The sequence below is a fragment of the Ischnura elegans genome, chromosome 5, assembly GCF_921293095.1.
Source record: "Ischnura elegans chromosome 5, ioIscEleg1.1, whole genome shotgun sequence".
NCBI classification, from domain to species: Eukaryota; Metazoa; Arthropoda; class Insecta; order Odonata; family Coenagrionidae; genus Ischnura; species Ischnura elegans.
In genome coordinates, this window is record NC_060250.1 from 9,052,914 (window position 1) to 9,074,108 (window position 21,195).

At 37.8% G+C, this 21,195-nt stretch overlaps 1 long non-coding RNA gene across 1 annotated transcript in view; it reads left to right on the top strand.

Annotated features, from left to right (window-relative positions):
* The window catches only part of LOC124158485, a 53,325-nt gene that overhangs the window by 22,610 nt on the left and 9,520 nt on the right, over positions 1 to 21,195 (top strand). Inside the window, exon 3 of the long non-coding RNA XR_006864807.1 lies at positions 13,427 to 13,584. This is a non-coding gene — a long non-coding RNA (uncharacterized LOC124158485). The remainder of the gene's footprint in view (positions 1 to 13,426; positions 13,585 to 21,195) is intronic.

The following is a 21,195-nucleotide window of genomic DNA, read 5'->3' on the forward strand; positions in this document are numbered from 1 at the left end:
AAGGGGAACAGCTGTTACATCTTATTCGTATATCAAGAATTTGGTTGATTTTTGTGGAAAATAATTAATAAACGTGTTTTACATGGTAATACGTAAAGTCGTTATGTTATGATATTACGTATGCATTGGGTGTTACAGTGGAACGTGGTCTCAACGTTTTTGGTATTTGAATTGAATAAGTTCGAGAAACTCGTAGAAATTTGTTTTACTTTTTTAGCCCCTCAGTAAAACGTTTTTCTTTATAAATATTTACATTCATATTGTAGCCTACGTACCATGCGCTCGTTTTACGTGAAAGTGGAAATATTTCTTATACCTAAGCTAGCCAGCTTAAAAGTAAACGATCCTTTAGTAACAAGTAGCAAACAAAAAGTGTAAGACCTCCCACAGTGAGCATAACAGTCCGCAGGCCTTTTTCGGGGGGGCAGAGCCCCCCAGCGATCAAAGCGAGTACTGTAACATAGAGACGTCAATACCTGCTGGCTGAGTGTGTAGAATAATTGGTTTTTCTGCTTGAGAATTTGAAAGGGCCAAATATTACACGATTCAGATTCGTAGCATGTAGTCTTTATTGTAGCTGTGAAAATGACTATACTCATAGCTCTCCCTTGTAGTTTGTATACATATATGACTTAAATAGCCGACATATTACTTGGGGTTAATTAATTTCAAGTGTGCCCATGGAACTATTGGAGACACATTAATCTTCATTCATTTCCTACTACATATATCTGACATCAACCATCAACGATCCTCATTATATTTTCCTTCTTACATTAGGCTAGACATTCATCTTGGGAAATTGGAGTAGAGTATATTGTAGTATGCATTGCTGTATTGCCTGGTTCAGAAATTATCACACTCGACTCGATACTCGCGAGTAATTTTCAACTCTACTCGATATTCGACTCGAGATGAAAAAGTGCTACTCGCCTAATTCGATAAAATTTTCGCCGCAATATCACAACTAATTATGCCATTGCATGTTAAAATTCAGTTTTACTTAGTGACACTAGAATACTGGTTTGCTCCTTTCTATGACTAAGGAAAGCTCGTAATGAAACACCTAAGTGATAAGAGAGTGAGTTGGCCTACTGGTAAAGCAGAGCACTTACCATCGTAGAGATGTTTTCGCTGATTCGAATCTCTCCGGAATAATTTTTTTTTTAGATACATGGTGGTAATATATTTTTCTTTTCCACTTTAACGCGTATTTACCACTTCTGTAGTTATAAAATTTTGAATGGCGAATATTCATTTTGTTGTTTTCCGAGGATATCATTGATCGTTTTCATCGAAATATAAATGCTATGGAAAATATTTCAGTCTGGTATTATTTTCCTTGACTTAAAAATGTAATAACGCCTCGCAAATCACTTTATTCCTCCCTCAAGTAATGAAGGCACACGTCTCCCAATGTATAGAATGTGCAGTCGGATTCAAAAGCATTGCAAAGAATGATGCGTCGCCACTTTCGCCGCAGCTTGAAAACCGAGTTTCAGTATTTTCTATTGTACGTGTGGGAGGGAATTTTGTAGTAGGGAATATGGAAAATACTTCAGTCAGATATTCTGTTGGCACATGAAGCAACCTGCATCCTTAGACTTCACGGCACCAAGAGCCAACGAGGACGGACGCGACCGAGCTACCAGATCTGCAGGGGTATTCTGCTAAACGGGGCCAATGGCCGGTCGTAAGTTTCGTAAGGCGGTTTGTTCCAACGTGGATAACAATTAATTCTATGGTTATTAGCAGAAGTGAACTCTTTTAAAAGGATAAATTTGGGTTTTCTGTGAACTTTGGTCTGCCGGCAGTCGCCGGAGAGCTTCGAAAAAAGTGAAGAGTGAAAATCACGGACGAGAAGAAGCAGAAGAAATTTGTACACTATTGTATCGTACAGTAATTATAACATACACTTGAATTCTACATATTATGAATAGAGCGAGGACCTGAGATCCCCTTGTAGTTCTAAACCCCTTCCTCTCCTTCAAATGGTGTAATTATTGTCTCATGGGTGCAAACAATTGCGCCCAAAAGCCTTAGAAATCTAGCCTATGCACGATATCCATAGATGAAATTGAAACTTTTAGTTACATGTATGAATTTTATTATCAGAGGCTTAAGTTTAAGTAGTTGTATAAAATTATAGTATCAATATGAAATTATCATTCTCTCTTTAATTTGTGGAAGGCATTTGTCCTTTACTCATCGACTTACTTGCGTTACTGCCAAAATATGTCTTGCCCTACGTTTCTGTGATATCCTCCCTTGTGAACCGTAATGCAACGAGAACCTTAAATTATAAAACATTTCAGAGCGGATATTTCAAGTAACCTACAGCTAGTTATAAGAAATAATTGAGAAATCTGAAAGCAAATGTAACACAGTAAGCAAATAAAAGCCCGTTCCTCCGCTCACTGAAACGGATCATCCATTTAAAAAGTATTCAAAACTTTTTAACTGTAAACAATGGCTAACTAAGTACATCCATAATATCTACTTACAAGGTAAGCAACAACTTCTTTTGACGCGCGGAAGTATTTAATGAAAATCTCATCATCATATGCGAACGGATCACACGTATCCCTTATCCTCCTCCTTTCCAGATTAAATTTTCTTTTTCATATCTGGCCAATGCCCGGTGAATCCGAATGTGCTCCCGCGCAATATTAATATATTTCTTGAAACATTCGCGATAAAATCGATGACACTTGGTAAATTTCTTTAAATAACTCCTTAGGCGAGCAATGTTATTTCGTATGGTTCGTGTTATGATGTCCTCATGGGCAGGTCATAATATTACGACCTTTATGTCTTAGCTACCGCCCCACTTATGACCTTTTGCTCAGAGGAGAATCTCTCGAAGCCATACGTATGTCCGTAGTTATGGTCGATTTCGACTTATAGCCCGGACATACGATTTTGTGGAATAACCCTACTGAAGTCAAACTCCAGGCGCGAATGCCCGATTGAAATTAAGATTAGCGGATGGAATACACTGAGGTAATTCCTGTTCCCGCAGATGTCTGGCCGTCGGAGTGTTTTCTTCTGGGCTCCGTGACGAGGTTTTTCCTATGTTTAGTTTCGTATTTGGTCTCACCGTGGGGTCTCCCCCCCAGCAATTTTTTTAAGATAAATGGTTCAAAATAGTGAGTTTTATGGCTTTCTGAAGGATATTTTAGTAATTATTACTCTCTGTTATAAGTATATTAATCAAATTAAGTAAAATGGATTAAACTTAAATGTTTCTCTCAGCTCTGGTGGGGGGGGGGGGTTTATCCCCCTAAACCCCCCTCTCTGCGGCACTGATACTGTCCACTGTAGTTACGGTAGAGTCCGGCGAGTGATCGAGTCCGCAGTAATCACACTTTGTTTCATTCTTTAGAAGACGTATTCTTAATATCAACATAATATATGGAGATGTCTCAAGAAAAATTCAGTACTGAATTTTTTAAACGGCGAAAGGTGTTAAAATAATGACTCAAATTAGGTGTTAGGGGCAGTTTGATGTGAATTAGTATGTAAACTCTATCACTTAAGTATCCGACGGCTATAAATAATTTTGCATATGAGAATGAATTGATATTATCAATTTCTTCAACTTTTAAATAAATTTAAAATTATCATAACGAAATATATCTACTTGGAAATATATTTGCCTTTCCACCGGATTACAATCCTGGCTACATAAAAGAATCACCATGGCTCGTTCATCCCGATTAAATACATTACAGTAAAATAACGGGAGAGCCTGATACATAATTTTGTAGATATGGATGACATCAATTTCCGTCGTAAGTGTATTCTATTAACAGTATGTAATTCTTCATTTTCTAATACACGTACTATCATTATGATTACTACCCTGCTAGCCGCTTCAACAGGTGAGCGGCGGAGGGTACTAGAACACCAGCTGCTTGCATATAAAAAGGAAATCCTCTAACGAAATTAAGCCAAGTATTGAAGTCCTTTACCGCGCGGGCGAAAAACGAAATTCCACACCAATCCGATCGGCAAAATATCGCTTTTAATTTATCGTTTCAGTCGGACCTGGACATAAATTGGGGTTCTAATATCATGTCCACCAGATCAATCTTAAAGATATCCATTCTCAATTGCTCAAACAATATAAGCCTAGCTCGTATCCTCCGAGTCTCTAGCGGCTCCCAACCTAATTCGCTTAACATCTGTTTAACGCTTTCTGTACGACAGTAGCAGTTTTTAACGAATCGCGGAGCTTTCCTTTGAGTTTTTATTAAGTTCAAAGATGAAGTATTTCTGCACCGTATCCCATATGCAAGTTGCATATTTAAGGTGTGACCGGATGAGTGCGAAATAGAACCTCTCTTTTACTTTCTCGTCTGAAAATATTTTCGCTATGCGCTTGACGAATGCTTACTTCTTCAATGCTCTACCATCATTTTTTTTATGTTTTCCCCACGATAGGTTCAAAACCACCATAACTCCTGGATTCTCCTCTTTATCTAGTGCCTCTATGTTTAACCCTCAAATATGTCCAGAAATAAATATTCCGTTTTGGTTTCACAGATGACTCTATTCCAATTTTTAAGGCTGCAAATATTACTGCGTGATCACATATACCGTCCACGATATCGAGTTGTTTTATGAACTTAGATTGGCTTTCTGCTCAAAGGTCTAATATTTTATTTCCCCTCGTGAGCTTGTCAACTACTTGTGCAAGTGATTGATTCGCTGGTGCGTTTACTAAGATCTCTCAGATTTCTCTGTTCCTTGAATTCGGTTTTATAAAGTGAGAACCCCAATTTATACGAAGGGGGAGATAGAAATATCGCAGAGTAATTATTACACTTCTGCTGTCTCTCAAAGAAAATGCAGATATTTGATTTTCTAATTGGTAAATAATATCAATTCGCTGTCTGATTGTACTCCATACACTTTCTATTTCAATGTCAGTTAATTCATGGGAGGCGCTGCATACATGTTATTTGACTGCTATAAAAACTCCACCACCTTCACCATCGCAATTGTAGTTTTTAAATACTGGAGGAAAAACTTCGCTGTCTCGTATATCTTTCGTAAGTCGACTCTCTGTCACTGCGACCATACCTGCGTCTTGAAATTTGTAATCGATTCTAGCCCTCTTGTTTATAACGCTATGGCAATTAATTGCGACAAAGTTAATGACATATTTTGAAGGTTGACTTTCGGATGGTTATTTTCTACACGTATGTGCGTCAGATGGGCGAATTACACTGGAAGTGCTCATTAAATTTTTATATCATTGCTTTCCCTGTGTTAGGTGTCATGGATTTTTCGTTAGTTTTCGGCATTACTACTCCTAAATTTACTTCATGTGATGTGTAGATTTTCACAATGCGGATTACCTCTGAGGATCCGTTTAGCCGGATAACTTTACTCTGTTGTAATATCTAGTACTGAATTTTTCTTCCCGCATAACCCTCATAGATTATGTTGATGTTAAGAGTACGTCTTTTGACAAATGTAACAAAGTATGATTACTGCGGACTCCATCCCTCCCTGGAATCTACCGTCTCTACCGCGCACAGTATGAACCTAGTAAGCCATGAAGGCACATACTAGGAAGAGGTAAATGGTGAGTCCAAATATGATTCGAAAGATAGGAAAAACCTTGTCACGGAGCCCGAAAGAAAACACTCCGACGGCCCGACGTCTGCGGGGACGTGAATAACCTCACTGCATTCCATCCGCTAATCTTAATTTCGATTGGGCATTTGCTCCTGGAGTTTGACTCCGGTAGCTCTGTCGCGTTCGCGTCCGTCCTCGTCGGCGGCTCTTGTTGCCGTGAAGGAAAAGGATGCAGGTTGCTTCATGTGCCAACCTTCCAGTTTCCGAAATAAATTATTTTAATTTCTATGTATTCATAAAGTTTTTCAATGGAGATAGGTATGTAATGGCAGGCCATTGACACGAGGCCAAATGAGACTGAAGGTTCCTTAGTTCGGGCCTGGTTTGAGTTGAGTTGCGTCACTTATGCTGAAGAAAATTTGTGAGTACTAGAGGTGGCTTAGCCCCAAAACCCGTGTCTTAACTAAGTTTAGGCGTTCCCAGAATAACTAAAATACCTATTCATTCATAGCCTGAAAGAACGTCCGATGGAGTCGATTTCTATCTGATATTGCCATCATAATAACGGGGCTGAACTATAAGGATTGATGACGATTTGTAGTACAAGCACAAAGAAGGGAAACCATAATTATATTACTTTTAATATTAGACTTTAAAACATGTAGTTTGACATCAATATAAATTGCATTAAACAGTTTATTCCAATCACAAGAGGAAAGTTCCTAATGGAACATATAAGTCTTCCACATCCCGAAACGAGAAAGTAGGTAACGGCAAACGCGGAAATTTAAAGCGATAGGTTTGGTATGGCAATCAAATCGCGCGCAGAAAGGAGTGAGAATTGGGAATAAGAAATTATTTTCTCATTGTCGTCAGCAAAAATGTCTATAGTAGTAGAATTGGAACTGTGATGCTATCGAAGAATGATAAAGAGAAAGTGGTTCGCTCGAGTAAGTAACTAGGAAATGATAACAAAAGTGGGGGGGAAAGAAATATTTTAAAAATCATTCGAAGAAGACGGAACAACGAAATCTATCTCGTAATGACTTACTCTCAAGCCTGTAACATACTAGAGAATAATATCATCTGTTACGCTGAGGCCAAAAGAAAGATATCGTTAGCCAAGAAAACCTTTTAATTAAAGAAAAGTCTCCTCGTGAGGTTCAGGGTTAATGGTGCTTTGTTGGGTTCCCCAAAGGAGGAGGGTTACAAGAAATGGGTAGACCGATCGAAAATTAATTGAGAAATTACAGCAAGAAGCCCAATATTAAAGAGAACTAACGCAAAAAAAAATTAAAATAAGAAAGCAACACTACTCGGTTATTTACTCCTACAACACAACTTCGTTAAGAATAATGCAAAATGAATAATTCTTGGCAAAATAGAAATGACGGCCGAGAATTTCATACGAATAATAAGCATTGGCGATGAAAATGGGATGCACCTTTATCAGTGACATGAAATATGTAGAATGAAAAGGTAAAAAATGGAGCTTTGCTGTAAATTATGACTGCAGCGACGACGAACAACATCCATGATAAAATATAAACTGCTAATGGTAATTTATAATTATTAAGCATAAACTCCAATGCCTAATTACTACGTAATGCTAGTAAGGCCGTTAAGGTTTAGTTAAGTTTTAAACTCACTAAAATTTCGCGTAGCCAATCTCAACACGTATTTCAATAGCCAGTGCTCAGAGTTAGAAATGATTCCTAAGTACGTCAATCTGTGCTGTGAATCACCATCTTGGCAGTAGAGTTTTGAATTAAAGTGTTGAAAATACCATTTGTAGTTTATATTTTATCACGGATATTTCACCAACTCGAGCATGAAACGATTACATACGAGGTACAACAACTCCAGAAAAGAAAATCTGCAACAACTACAGAAATATCTGTGGAATATAGAATATTCTTCCATTTCTGTATGAAAAATAAAGGTGGTCCAGGGGCCGTATTCTGTATTTCGTCGGTACCGCACCGGTCGGTTTCCCTTCCCAGCCCACCGACAGCCCATCATTCCGTACCGACGACGGTTTCCATACCGACGACGGCAAATTCAGCGATTCAGTATGGTCGTCGGTATCAAACCAGTCGGTACGGTTCCCTCTCCTTCCCAAACAGGGAAAATCCGAAGTTAGAAGTCATCTAACGTGTCTCCACCAATGAGAAGGGTAAAAACAAGTGAAGACTCATTGGCACAGTTTGTTGTCGTCATTCAATCTTCTTATTTGCGGAAATTACGACTTATTGCTAGATTAAGATAATCGATATTGGATAAGTTGTTAACAATGCTTATATAATGTGTGGTAGTAATGCTGTACCTACAGAATCGAAGGAAACAATATTACAACATCACAATAAAGTTTGTATATGATACAGATTGTTGTTGCTGGAATGAATTATTGAAACTATCCTCGAGATCGTAGTTTCTTTTTTTAAATATTGGTTCCGTTCATTGCTATTTATTCATGATTTGGTAATATAGTTGTCATTAAGTAAGTTCCGTCTAAATGTTATCAACGGAAGGTTATGCCATTGGCACCGTAGCAGACGAAAATAACATACCATGGAACGTGAACGCAGGATTCAATTGCAAATGTAAATGTCATATTAGAGGAACAAGTTAGGAAATTGTTATAAAAATATGGAGCTGGGTGTAATTAAAAGAAGTGTAATGACGAGGAAGTAAATAAATTGCGATTGGGTGAAATACATATGTATACGTTGCGCATTCCAAGTGAGATAAAATGATAATATTGCGGTAAACCTCATACTTATTAACAAATATCTTCTTTTATCGTCAAGGGAATCGATGGCTGACGATGAAATGAAATATAGTTGTCTGTTACAAATGAAAGAAACTGATACCGTTGTGGCAAACTTCATACTTAAATAAAAAGATCTTATTTCTATGCCGAGAGAAACGCCAAATTGATGATTGAGTGAAATAACAGTCGCCTATTCAGAGAGATATAAAGTGATAGCATTGCGGCAAAACTCATATTTAATCAAAAATATCTTTTTTATGTCAAAGGAGCAAATAAATGATGATACAGATAAATAAAGCCTATTACAAGCGAGTGAAATTTCACTTAAGTGGTAACATAAATGAGAGAAAGTCATTATATGTTAGCAAACCTCATGTTTATTCACCATTATCTTATATTTCTGTCAAGGTAATTAATATAGATGATGACACAGTGAATTATAGAGGCGCATTCGAAGGGACAGAAAAAAATAACATTGCAGAAAACCTCATTATTTACTCGGTGATGAGGTAAAAACAAAATAAAACGTACAATGCGCACCGGGGAGTTAATGAAACCCACAAGTCGGTGGCCGTACCGACACCTTTTTGCTGTCGGTACGGCTACCGACGATCTCCCGTCCTCTCGTCGGTGCCGCACCGATCGGGTTCGTACAGAATCGCACGACTTCTTACCGGAAGTCGGTGTGACGTCGCACCCGACGAATCGGTGCCGCACCGATCGGTTTGGAGTTACAGAATACGGCCCCAGGTTCCGCTATAAAGCACGACCTTCTTGGCCTTGTAGTGAGCGTGTACCCTCCCCCTCCTACTCCCATTCCCTTCCCCCTTGAGAGTTCAGCGGATAGAATACCACAGGGATATCAAAGGGTACCGGCCGAAGAGCATTCGACTCTGGCAACGAGGGAAACTTTTGAAACTAGAAGGACCTAAACAAATCCGTCTTTAGAACTGCCAAAGCCTTTTCAAAAGACTAAAAAACCACGTCAATAACTCTAATGGTCAGCTTCTCTTTTCCGCAAAATTCATGTATCAAATGTGTTAGTTAGCAAGCTACAATTATTTAATCGTATTTTCAGCCAAAATTTTCAGAACATCCAGTTTTATTTTCTAATAGTGGAAGTAATGCTTATTAAAACCTATAAATCTGGAAGTATGTGAAAGAGGAATTCCAATTTGAATATCTTCGGAAAAAAGTAAAGTGACAATATGTACTATAAACGTTCTATTAAGAGACTAAAAGCTTACAAAAACAGCCGGGTATATTATTTAGTTGTTGCACGTAAATTCCTATAGCAAGGATCTCTTAAATATACAGAATCCGGAACTGATTTAAAATCTAAATGCATTTGAAAGAATTGAATGATTAAGTTAGGAGCCATTACCATAAGTTTAACCATACAGTAGATATGAACGCAAGGAAATATCAAAAGCTGTTAGCGTTGCAAAGAATGGAGCTCATTTCAATAGATTTTCCGTCAGTTTCTACAAGAAAATACTATTGAGATTATTTATTAGATTTAATGTTGTCGAAAGCCGTAGAACAAATAAAAATAAGCAGCATCGGGACTTCAACGTCTTAATGCTCCGAAGGAACCATGTACTGATTCACCAAGTGCCTACATACTCAGAAAATCATTCGTCAAGCGTATTCAGAAGACGTTGATGTTCATTACGAATACACAAGTGAAGTTAAATTTTAGAAGCCACTTTTGAAACTAGTTAACTATGCGAAGGAAAATCCGTTTCCTATATCTTAAGAATTGCGTCAAAAAATCTGAACGTACAAATGTCCACGCATCTTTTTCGGTATTTTCCCTGGAATTGGAAATTTTTAAGAACTCTCTATTCAATGTGAAACAAGCCAAATAAAAAAAATTGTCAGTCCCTAGAATTAAGTTTATTACCCCGCGACAGAATCTATTTCAAGTGTAGACTAAGGATTAGAAATGGCAACAATTTGGCATATAACATGATAAAAACAGTGTAATATGGAAAAATGAAATTAGCTTACCATTCAGTCCTCAGGATCACTCTCCGATGCACAGGAATTCCAAGAAATATCACTCGTATAACTGACAGACCACAACTTTCACATGGACTCGACATACTGAAAATAATCAGAGAAAAACACACATTAACATAAATGCTGTTATCATGCACGAAACGAGAGTATCAAATGCATAAAATTTGAATGCTGAAATATTATCGCTGCACCATCCAGGTACCTGCTACGATGGCGGAAAATTTTAGGTAAGAAACGAAGTTGGTAAATAAAGGTAGTTAACGTACTAATTAATTCGATAATCCTTCCTTTATGATTGATAAGGCCATGTAAAGAAATGGTTGGGAGGAGAAAATTTAAGAAAAAACCCATTGATCTTGGGTGGTTGAATTCCGAGGAAATTCCCGAATATTTTTGATAAAGTTAAGCAATTACAACCACTTGCCGATTTCAACAAAGGAGAGGTGTCTATTTCAACTCTCAAAACGAAATATTCACGAATATATCTTGAAGCATCTACGAATAATACCATCCCACTGATAACTGCAAGGTTAGGCAATATTCGGTAAAATGGCTTATTGTTAGCCTTACAAATATTCAACTATCTTGGTGACAAAGTCACGAAAATAATTTTACAATTTTCTTGCGGCAACTGCTAAGACGACGTGAAAACTCGATTACTATCGTCTCTAGCCTACGATGGGAGACAAATCATTATAATTTAGCTGTTCTCAAAACCCTTAAGAAATCACTCAAGAAGCACGTACGGATGGCCTTCAACCTCTTCGTCGACGATACACAAATACTCAAATCAGATAAGATTAAACAGAGTACACCTTAGTGACTAAATTATCACAATATGACCACTTGATCGCGGCAATGGACAATTTTCCATCATCTGTGGGAAATGAATACAACATTACCGAAACTAGATTACTAGGCATCGTACTCAATGATGAACAATTAAGACGTATCCCGTATCACAATGGCAATCGGACCGTGAAAGTGAATAAGCGATAACAATAAGCCACGGATTGAAAAATGTATCCCCACTCTCCTCACATCTTAGGCAGGAACAATGAAAGCATACAAATCATGAATGAAGGTATAACGAATACACTTCCTTCAGACCTTGAGGTTCCTTCATAAGGGAATAAAGTTTAATAAACGGAACAAAACTTAATAAAACAATCAGCTCACGTATTATTATCGGCATTATTGCAAATTCACTGATATCTTAAACACTAAAATAAAAAAAGTAATGGCGTAAATATGAAACCGGTAACTTAAACATGGCATGACTACTTACCTCTTATCTCGAAGACGACTACATCATCGTACCAACAATCATGTATCACCAAACTGAGACGGGTCGAGGCTTCCGAAGATTCGAGGATTGAGCAGGAACGTGAATGGATGACATCTGTGACGTCACGAAAATAACGCCGATATATTTTCGTAAATATATTAAAATAGACTTTCAGTTTTAAATAAATAAATAGGATATTATTTAAATTATTTTTAAAATGTAATATTTTATACAAATTAATTTAAAATACTTTAGTTTTCCTAATAACTCGTATCCTTTCCATGTGTTGCGTAATAAGTTCGATAGTTTCAGTGCTTGGGCGCTTTTGACTCTCCAACGGTTTCAGTGCTCTATTCAACCAGATTTCGCTAAATTCCATTATTGATCCTCCCCACTTCTGTACTTAGGCTGAATTTCTTGTCTTTTTAACCGTCAGAAGACTATGACTCATTCTCCAGTGTCATTTCAAAAACTACTGCCGCACTGTCAGTGTTGCAGTATCTACACCAGCGGACCACCGTCCCTTACTTCATCAACATCGGCGTGAACACAGGGCTTGCTTGAGAAATTTTAAAGGAGTGAAAAAATGTGTGCATGTGAGGTTAGAGTAGGGTGATAACCTGTTGCAAACAGCGGCTTGCTGGGAAGAAATTCACGTGATTGACCGTGATATAATCGAGTGAGTAATTATTATAATTTTGTGGGTTTTTATTGCTATCTAATCTGCATTCTATTTCTTAGAGCGCTGGTTGTCGGCAAATTGCTGTCATAATGCAAAAAATATGGTCGATTTTTAGCATCAAATAATTCAATTGCATTAGTTAGCTATCCACTCAACAACTTCTCAAGGAGTGATATTGGAATAACTGAAATTTTTTCAAACTGAAATATTCTCCGATAGATTCTCATTGTCAGGAAAAAACCGTCATATGATGTTTTTAACCTCTCTCTTATTTTTTGTATCTATTTTTTAGTTTCTCTATCTTATGTGCAAGCAATTTTTTCAGAATACTTCTTTGTTACTGTTTTTATGGGCAATTATCCTAAAGTATCTGCATTGGATCTGTTTTACTGCTTACAGAGAATGTGAATACGGAGTGAGGGGAACATTTTGTACGGTCGTGCTTGAGGAGCAGAAATACTGGAGAGGGATCATGTTTACGTGAACGTTTATGTGCAAGTCCTATGAATTAAATGCCGTCATCATAGATCAGTAACCCGAAGTTGGGTTTGACGCAGCTCTCCACTCAGTTCTTCTATGATCTATCATTTTCATATTTACCTCTATCCAAACCAACCTTCGGTGTGAGGCATTGAGCGAACGATGACATTGATTATATATTTTTTAAACTTATCAAATATACGTCTACACCGTATCCCAAATTTTTAAAGGCGGACTACGTGGCGTCGCCATGGTAATGGGCAACCCCGATTAATATTCCCTGGATTTATCAGGTTGCATTGGATGGACTGTTTGCATTGTTTTTAACTGTTTCTAGTATTTCTTAGATTTCTCGGGTTACCTCCCTGTTTCTCAGAAAGATTGACTTAACATCCAACAAATATGGTCAGTAATTGACGTTCCCAGTTGCCGTTTATTGTATTTAATAATATCACCATCAGTGACATAGATAAAGATGATACGTTAAAAGTAATTATTTATTCAAACGATAAGATTCTTACTATAATTATCTGGTAAACCAAATTCCAAAAACCTTTCTCATGTTGATCTCTTTTGTTTAATTTTGCAGTGACGCAGAATTAAGCGACTTTCTGGTTAATAATGCTAGTGTTCGTCTGGGCTGCTGTCACAGATATGAGAAAGGAGTGAGAAGAAATTTGGTGCGAGTGGAACATATTGTAAGAGCACGCCGGTGGAGCAGAAATTAACTGGAATAATCCTGAACACGTGAGTGGAAAAATTAATGGTCATTGACATTAAAGTGAAATTGGGGTCTTTACAGTGTTACCAATCCCCTTCCAGGCTCTACGTCGTCTCACTCTCAACGAATCAAATACAAATCTTAAGAATAAATCCACAAAAACAGATGACTCACCTACGGCCCTTTCAACGTTTCTTTCTTGTCTCAATAGCCCACTATTCCTCGTCTGCGGCACTATATACCCATATTAAGTGATTTGTTGGCAAATTTCACAGTGTTTTCTGATTATTCTAAAACTAGTGGAAACCGCTGAATAGCTCAGTATATATGAGGACAGGGAATAGGGTAACTAACTCTATGCGAACATCCTGCAGAGTGGAGTAAATTTATCCTTATTTAGTCTATTTATGACTATTTCTGGTGCTGAATTTCGCCATTTCCCGCATTAGTACTTAGGTTGGGGTTTCAATGTTGACATGTAATTTGCGCGTCTCTTGTTTGTGTATGATGGAGAAAAAAATCGAAATTTCATTATATTCACTTTAACAATTTTCTCCGCCGATGGAATCCATAGAAGTAACAAGTGACTATCAGACCGATTTTCTTTCTTCCGCGACCTTCAATTCTCAGCGCACTTATGAGGAACCGTTTGAGCCCCCACCTCCGAACTACTTCCTCACGCCTACCTCAACCGACGACCTCAACTTTGAACGAATGGCCTTAACTCCAACTAAAAATCCCCAACCCCCGTTTCTTTCCAGCTGATTGCATTCGTTCGAAGTACATTAGAGCGTCGCTATATAATCAGAATTGTTTAGGCACCAAATCCACATTATCAAAAAGTTTGGATACACATTAAACGTGAAAAAAACATTTGAATTCACCATTGTTCTGTCGTTAAATAATTACAGTCAATAATTAAAACCATTTTACATTAAATTTTTACGCAGTATTTCAATGAAGCATTCCTATACATGTATGTAATTTTTCATCACTTAATCTCATGTTCCGCTAGATAAGAATCCACAGTATATACGGTCCAGTGTTTTGACATCCTGCTTAATAATGATCTTATGTACTTCATGTTCCAAAAATATTCTCTTAAATTGGGAGAAAAGTTTAAATAGTAAATTATAAAGAGTGACAGCTCAAGCATATGTATTTCAGGCTATTTGTAATATAAACAATATATTTATGGTAGAAATATAAATCAATTTTAGAAATTGTAATTTCGATTTTATTGCTTCCAACTGCTCACTATACGGACTTCTATGGAGCAAGTATATAATAGGTGTCAAAATACTATAATTAATATGAATTTATCACATAGTGTTTGACTCAAACATAACCTTATATTTATGCATCTCAGTGAACTTGCTTTTCGTCAAATGTGAATCCGTATTATCGACGTTCGCTATAGTTGGGAACTGTACGGCTATGCTAAAGTTTTTTCACCAAAAATTAGCTTTTAGAAGCTAAATTTCTACGTTTAAACAATTTTCAATGATACATTGAATAAACAATGAGTGAAACGATACATGACGCGACCCTTCAGACCTTCGGCAGAATTTCATACTAATGCTTAAAGTTCAGTCTTCTGCCTTTTCTTGCGGCGATAGTGAGTTGATAATTATGTCCGGGATGTACTAATGCCACATCGTGAAGATTTATAAATGCACCCAGTGTGATTAATAAAGAAAATAAAATTGCTTTCTCCAAATCAACTGTATGCAAAAATATAATAATTACGAGCAGTTTTAAAAGGTGAAAATTATAGTTACTTGGTTGTTCCCTTGGATCTGGAGCCCTTTCACTATTTCCAGAAGAATGAAGCCAAATCCGAAGATCCAAGTATCATTATTCCTCTTCTGCAACTCTCATGGTGACACAACTAACTTCACAATGTAACTGCGCAATCACCACAAGATGCGCTTCCACACATACACCATCCAACATACTTAACAATATATCATGCACTGATCCAGAGATTTCCAAATTCAGATATTTTCGTACGCCACACAAACTAATGCACTTCACAGTTCCTAACGATCGATTTGCGTGTTTTAGATGCACACATTACTTCCTTCATGTTATTGCAAGTTTGAAATAATTACTTCACGAGACGGAAAAGGCACACTACTCAGAAATGAATTCCAATACTATCCTCACATGGTTACCCAGCAACTGAACTGTTTTCTAAGTGACTTCCCACCGTTCCCAAATTTTTTCCACCCTCAACTCTGAACTGCGTCATTCTGAAGGACTAAGAATACGACCTCTTTCCACGGATAGTACAAGACGGCCACTCCAAACCTTTTTGTCCCTAAGCAAGAAAGCAAATACTGCCGGTTGACGAGGAGTGATGCGTCGTGTTAACCGCACGAGTAAATGGTAGCGATTATTCATGATGGCTTTGCACGGAATATAGGGTGATTATTCCCCTGTAGAACATTTCCAATCATAGTATGAATCGAGGGATAAAAGACCAGCCCTCACCGCGGTATACGATGGAGTAAACTCAAAATTGACGGTATACGGTGAGACGGGGACTCAGAAGTCCATACAATGGAATAACGAGCGCCATATTTCGCCATTATCTGAAGCATAGTCGCCCATGAGACGTGAAGGTAGTCGAGCAGTGCACCAGCTGTTGTTTCTTCCTAAAATGAAGGAAAGACAGGAATTTAACCGCACGCGCAAATGCAAATGCGATTACTCATGAAGCTTTACACGTTGCACGGCGCCCCTCCATAGCCAACTTCTTTTTGACCTAGGGTGGGCTCACTCCGGACTCGGATATTTACTATTCTTTATCGATTGTAGTTGTTTAGTTATCCCATCATTTTGTATGGAGATTTCTTCCATCGATTCCTCAGTGTTCCTCAGTCTGTAGTGTACAAACTTTCGAAGTGGGAATTTAACGTGTTAGCTTTGTCAATATTTTCGGTGACAAGTTTACCATCTTTATCAAATAACGAATCTACGGTTGAGGATTTTCCCTGAAGCTCTCTCGCGTGCAACCAAAAAGATATAGGATTTTCTTCCAGTAATTCACCGAGTACTTTTTTCTTCAACTTTTGGTTATCCTTTCGCATTAATTTCTTGTTTATTGAGCGTTTTGTAGCGTAATTTTCTTTTTCCTTACACAGAATGTTTTGGGTTCAGTTATTTTCAATGACTTCAATTTCATTAGTTTAATTGTTCGCTTTTAGTGTTTTGCATCATCATCCGTAGTAACTTTATTTGGAATTGGTTATAATTCTTCTAAAGTCGTGATATGAAATTTTTCGCTTACATTTCCACTGATTAAAATGGTCTTTGACCTATCTATTGTTTCAAGTTCCGTGGTATTACAAAATATTTTGAAGTGCCTTTTTCTTTATTTTTGTGCCTTAACATTGTTTGTCGTTTGATATATTTTATCGGCGGTACATTTCTTGCGGAGGTCGTCCAAATATCTCCATGTATATGCTGTAGATGGTGTAATAAACATAAAGGCGACTGATGAAGAGAAGTATATAGGAGTTGCAATAATTTAAGACTTATCGGGGGGAACACACATAAGAAATATTTTTGGCTGGGCCCTAAAAAAGCGGGGATTCGTCCAGCGTGTTGTGGGAAGATTTTCGGATAATATAGTAAAAGACAGGTGCTTTTTGCTCTCGTCCGGCCGCGCCTTGAATATGCATCGAGATCCGATATATGGGATCCGTTGCAGGAAGACTTAATCCGTGAAATCAAGAAAATTCAAAGGAATTTTACGTCTGTACGATGCATGACTTTAATATATGCCTCGCGAAATTTCGTTTGAGCATTTCCTTTTTATGTGTATTTCAGTGATTTTTAAGTGGGATTTAATGAGCCATCCATTGTGTTAACGTAATTAACTGGGGTGAAATCAGGAGGCGAGGCCAATAGATTTACAATTAGAAATATTTCGGTATGATTATTCAAAATATATTGAAACTTGAAGAAATGAATGATACACATTCGGTCAAATGTGCATAATTAATAATTTATAAAATTAATGTTAATAGTCGTCAGATTATTGAAGGTGAAAGAGTTCATACACCACTGGATTTTGGACACATTTCAATCCTGGTCATTAGAGATAATTTTTTTCGCACACGCACTGGAAGGAAAGAGTTGGTGCTTTTAATCACGAGGGATAAATTTCCAACCTTTTTTTTAAGGCCAAGTGCAAAAAAATTGAAAACTATGATTATCGATCGAATGACTATAATTTTCTTGACCTAGGGTTATCAAAATGATTTCAAATACAAATGTATCGAGTATATGGGAGGTTATTAAATGAGAATTGTAGTTACTATGAATTGGAAGTTAGCTCAACGGAGATTTGACAGTAATTAATTAGCCAAAGGAGCACGAAGGTACAATTACTGCCACTTCCCCTGCTTATTTTTTCTCCGTGAATGGATCTGTTCAGAAATAAATGTGTAGATAGAGACATCATTTTAATGACTTAAGTCGTTTAAAAGATTTAATATTAACTTTTTCTTGGTTTATCTGCAAAGATAATATTGATAACAAGAATGTCTCGTTAAAAATGAAAGGCAGTGAGATTACTTCGGACTCGAAGCCTCCCAGATGTTCACCGCAAATACCGCGCATAGACATGCTCGGATACGGAGCCACTTATTTTTGAAATGTAAACGATGTGTCCAAATACGAATATGCAGACGGGAAAAACCTCGTAAGGGAGCCCTAAAGAAGACACTCCGAATGCCCAAAGTGTGCGTGGACCTGAGTTTCCTCAGTTCATTCTATTCGCAAATCTTAATTCCGATTGGGCTTCCTAGAGTTTGACTACAACTGCGGCTGCTCAGTCGCGTCCGCGATCGGCTTCGTCGGCTCTTGGTGCCGTGAGGGCAAAGAATGCAAGTCGCTTTATGTGCCAACCTTCAAGTTTTCGCATACCACTGAAAACAATAGTACAGACATAACTGTGGCGAAGGGGGATCATGTTTGTGTGGAGGCTAGAGTGTTGGCTTCCCTCCATGTGGGCTCGGGTTCAAATGCTGGTGGTGGTAGAGAATTTTCAGATACTCCCCGATTCCTACTCGAGTGTTGCGTGGAGGACATTACAAGCGCAGCACTCCGTCCGTCGGATGGGACGTTAAGCCGTGGTCCCCTTGTCGCCTTTCGTTAAAGCACGCTAACGCCGACGCCGGATTTTTCTCCACCCTTCCTTCCATGCTCCTCCCTCACCATTCATGCTTGAAAATCAACGTTATCAGTAAATAAGTTTTTCAAGAAATTATACCTGTTTGGCAGGACTCACCTCATAAGACGTCAGATGGCAGTTGGTGAGGGAAGGCCTTTTTGGTGGAACCCAATTTATCAGAAGAGGAGGATGATGGGCGAGTACAATCATTTCCTTATGGATGTGTAAAATGAACCGCCAAAGTTTTTTGACTAATAGTGGAACACGCGGTAGAACGGGGGCCGGGGCGGAATGGGGTTTGGGTTTTTCTTGAGACTAGGAGTTGATGTCAACTATCAGAGAGTAAACTAAATGGAAAAACCTGTGTTTGCACATCCTCTGCAGCCATGTCAGTTTAGTAAACTGAGTGTTAACATGTGAACTAGAGCTGTGTGAATTTTAGCCGTGGTTTTCTAACTTCGGAAGAGTTAGTATCGATGGTAGGTCATATTCAAGCGTTTAAATTACAGTAACTCTAGGTATGTGTTTGAAGTTATCGTTAGTTTCGTTTAACTGAACGTCTGAATAAATGTCAAATGCTTGGGGCAGAACGGGTGGGGCGGAATGGGGAAGTAAGAAAAAAATGGAAAAAAGAATTCTGAGATGAAGAGACAACTATATGTTTATACTGCGGCGATTTTCATTAAAAATCAGTTGAGGCTAGGTCGCCTCTTCCATTTGTAAGAAATAGGCTCACAACTCGTGTGCAGGAGTGGATAGCGAAGCAGATGATTCTGTAATTGTGAATGAATGTTGTGATTAGGCTTCAAAAAAGACTGTGTACTGCTCATAAAAATTCATTCAAATTAAAAAACAAGTACATACAAATCAAAAACAAAGAATATCCTAATTTTTTTTCAAATTCACTTTCAATTCTTTCGTTCGATATTATATCCTTCACCCCAGCTTTCTTGCTGTCTTGCTTAAACTCGACATTTACTAATAAAAAAAAACTTCATCATCACTTGACGAAGACTTCTCGGCAACTGAGGACTAGAACTTGTTTCCAGCTGCTTACGTGAAAGGCCGCAAAAATTGCCCGCGATTGTAAACGCCGGAAAAAACTGCTGGTTTTCAGGCGCTTGTTACCAGCGTTTTACGTGAACGCACCCTAAGAAATTCGGCCGTAAAGCATAGTGCATTAACCCCTCCGTGACTATGCCTAGAAACTTTAGGTGAAAATCAATGGGTATCTAAAGTACCCCATTTATAATTCATAAATATTATGTTGCATTTTATTTAATCTTTCCTGTCATTCAATGCCATGGCTCTTTTCTAATGGTATAATATCTTGTTTTGTAAAATTTATAAATACATTGTTGGCTACAATTAGGTTTTAATGTTGATATTGTGCGAATTGGCAGTAATCTTTCATATTTTGCTATTGTAACTGCTCAGGGAAAAGTTTTGCTTTGCAACTGCTCTGGAACCCTTTTTAAACTGTTTTGAAGCATTGAAATCTTTCATGGAACTGCTGGGGAACTCATTTCCACTTATTTGTACCAAAAATTGGAAATATGAAGAAATTTATAACTCATTTGTAATCCCCTTTCGAAGTCCTTTGTACAGAGTGTGTTCTTGTGGAACTGCTTTCTACACATTTGGGACTCCTTTTAAACGATTCTACCGGATTTTCAGTCGTCATCATTCATATTCTAACTGATGTATACTGAGAAGATTCATGTGTAACTGCTACGTACTGCGAAGATTCAAGTGAAACTGCTTTCCATGCATTTGCAATTCCTGTTGAACGACTCCATGCGATTTATAGACGTCATCATTTGAACTGCCTTCTACGCGCCGGTATCCTATGGCCAAGTTCAGTCGGATTCATTTGGTCGAGGAAACGAAAATTCTATAATATACGAGGGTGGGAAAGATCCACAGAGAAAAAAATCATTCGCCTTGACCGGGATTCGAACCCGGATCCCCCGATTTCTGGTTGAGTGTTTTAGCCAAATAAGCTACCGAGGCGTCATTCTCCCCTGTGGATTGGCTAAAGCACTCGACCGGAAATCGGGGGATTCGGGTTCGAATCCAGGTCAACGCGGATGATTTTTTTCTCTGTGGATCTTTCGCACGATTTGGCATTGCGGGTGACTCCCGTAAAAGTTATTACCGCCGCTAGTCCCAGTATACTTTAAACTATACGGGGGTGGTTTGATAAGTCCGTGAATATTTGGATATAATATATTTTTTGCGACAAAAAAATGTTTAATTTCCCTGTAGTCTCCTTTCAGCTCGATATAGATAGTCTAATGTTTTTACAAATATTATATTGCTTCTAAATAATAGCTTTTATTTAGGCCCTCAAAATAAGCACTTTTCTCTTCTTCATTTACGGTCGTTTTTCCTTCAAATTGATATCGAATCGGTCCAAAATCTTCGAATAATATTCTACGGTGATTTTTTT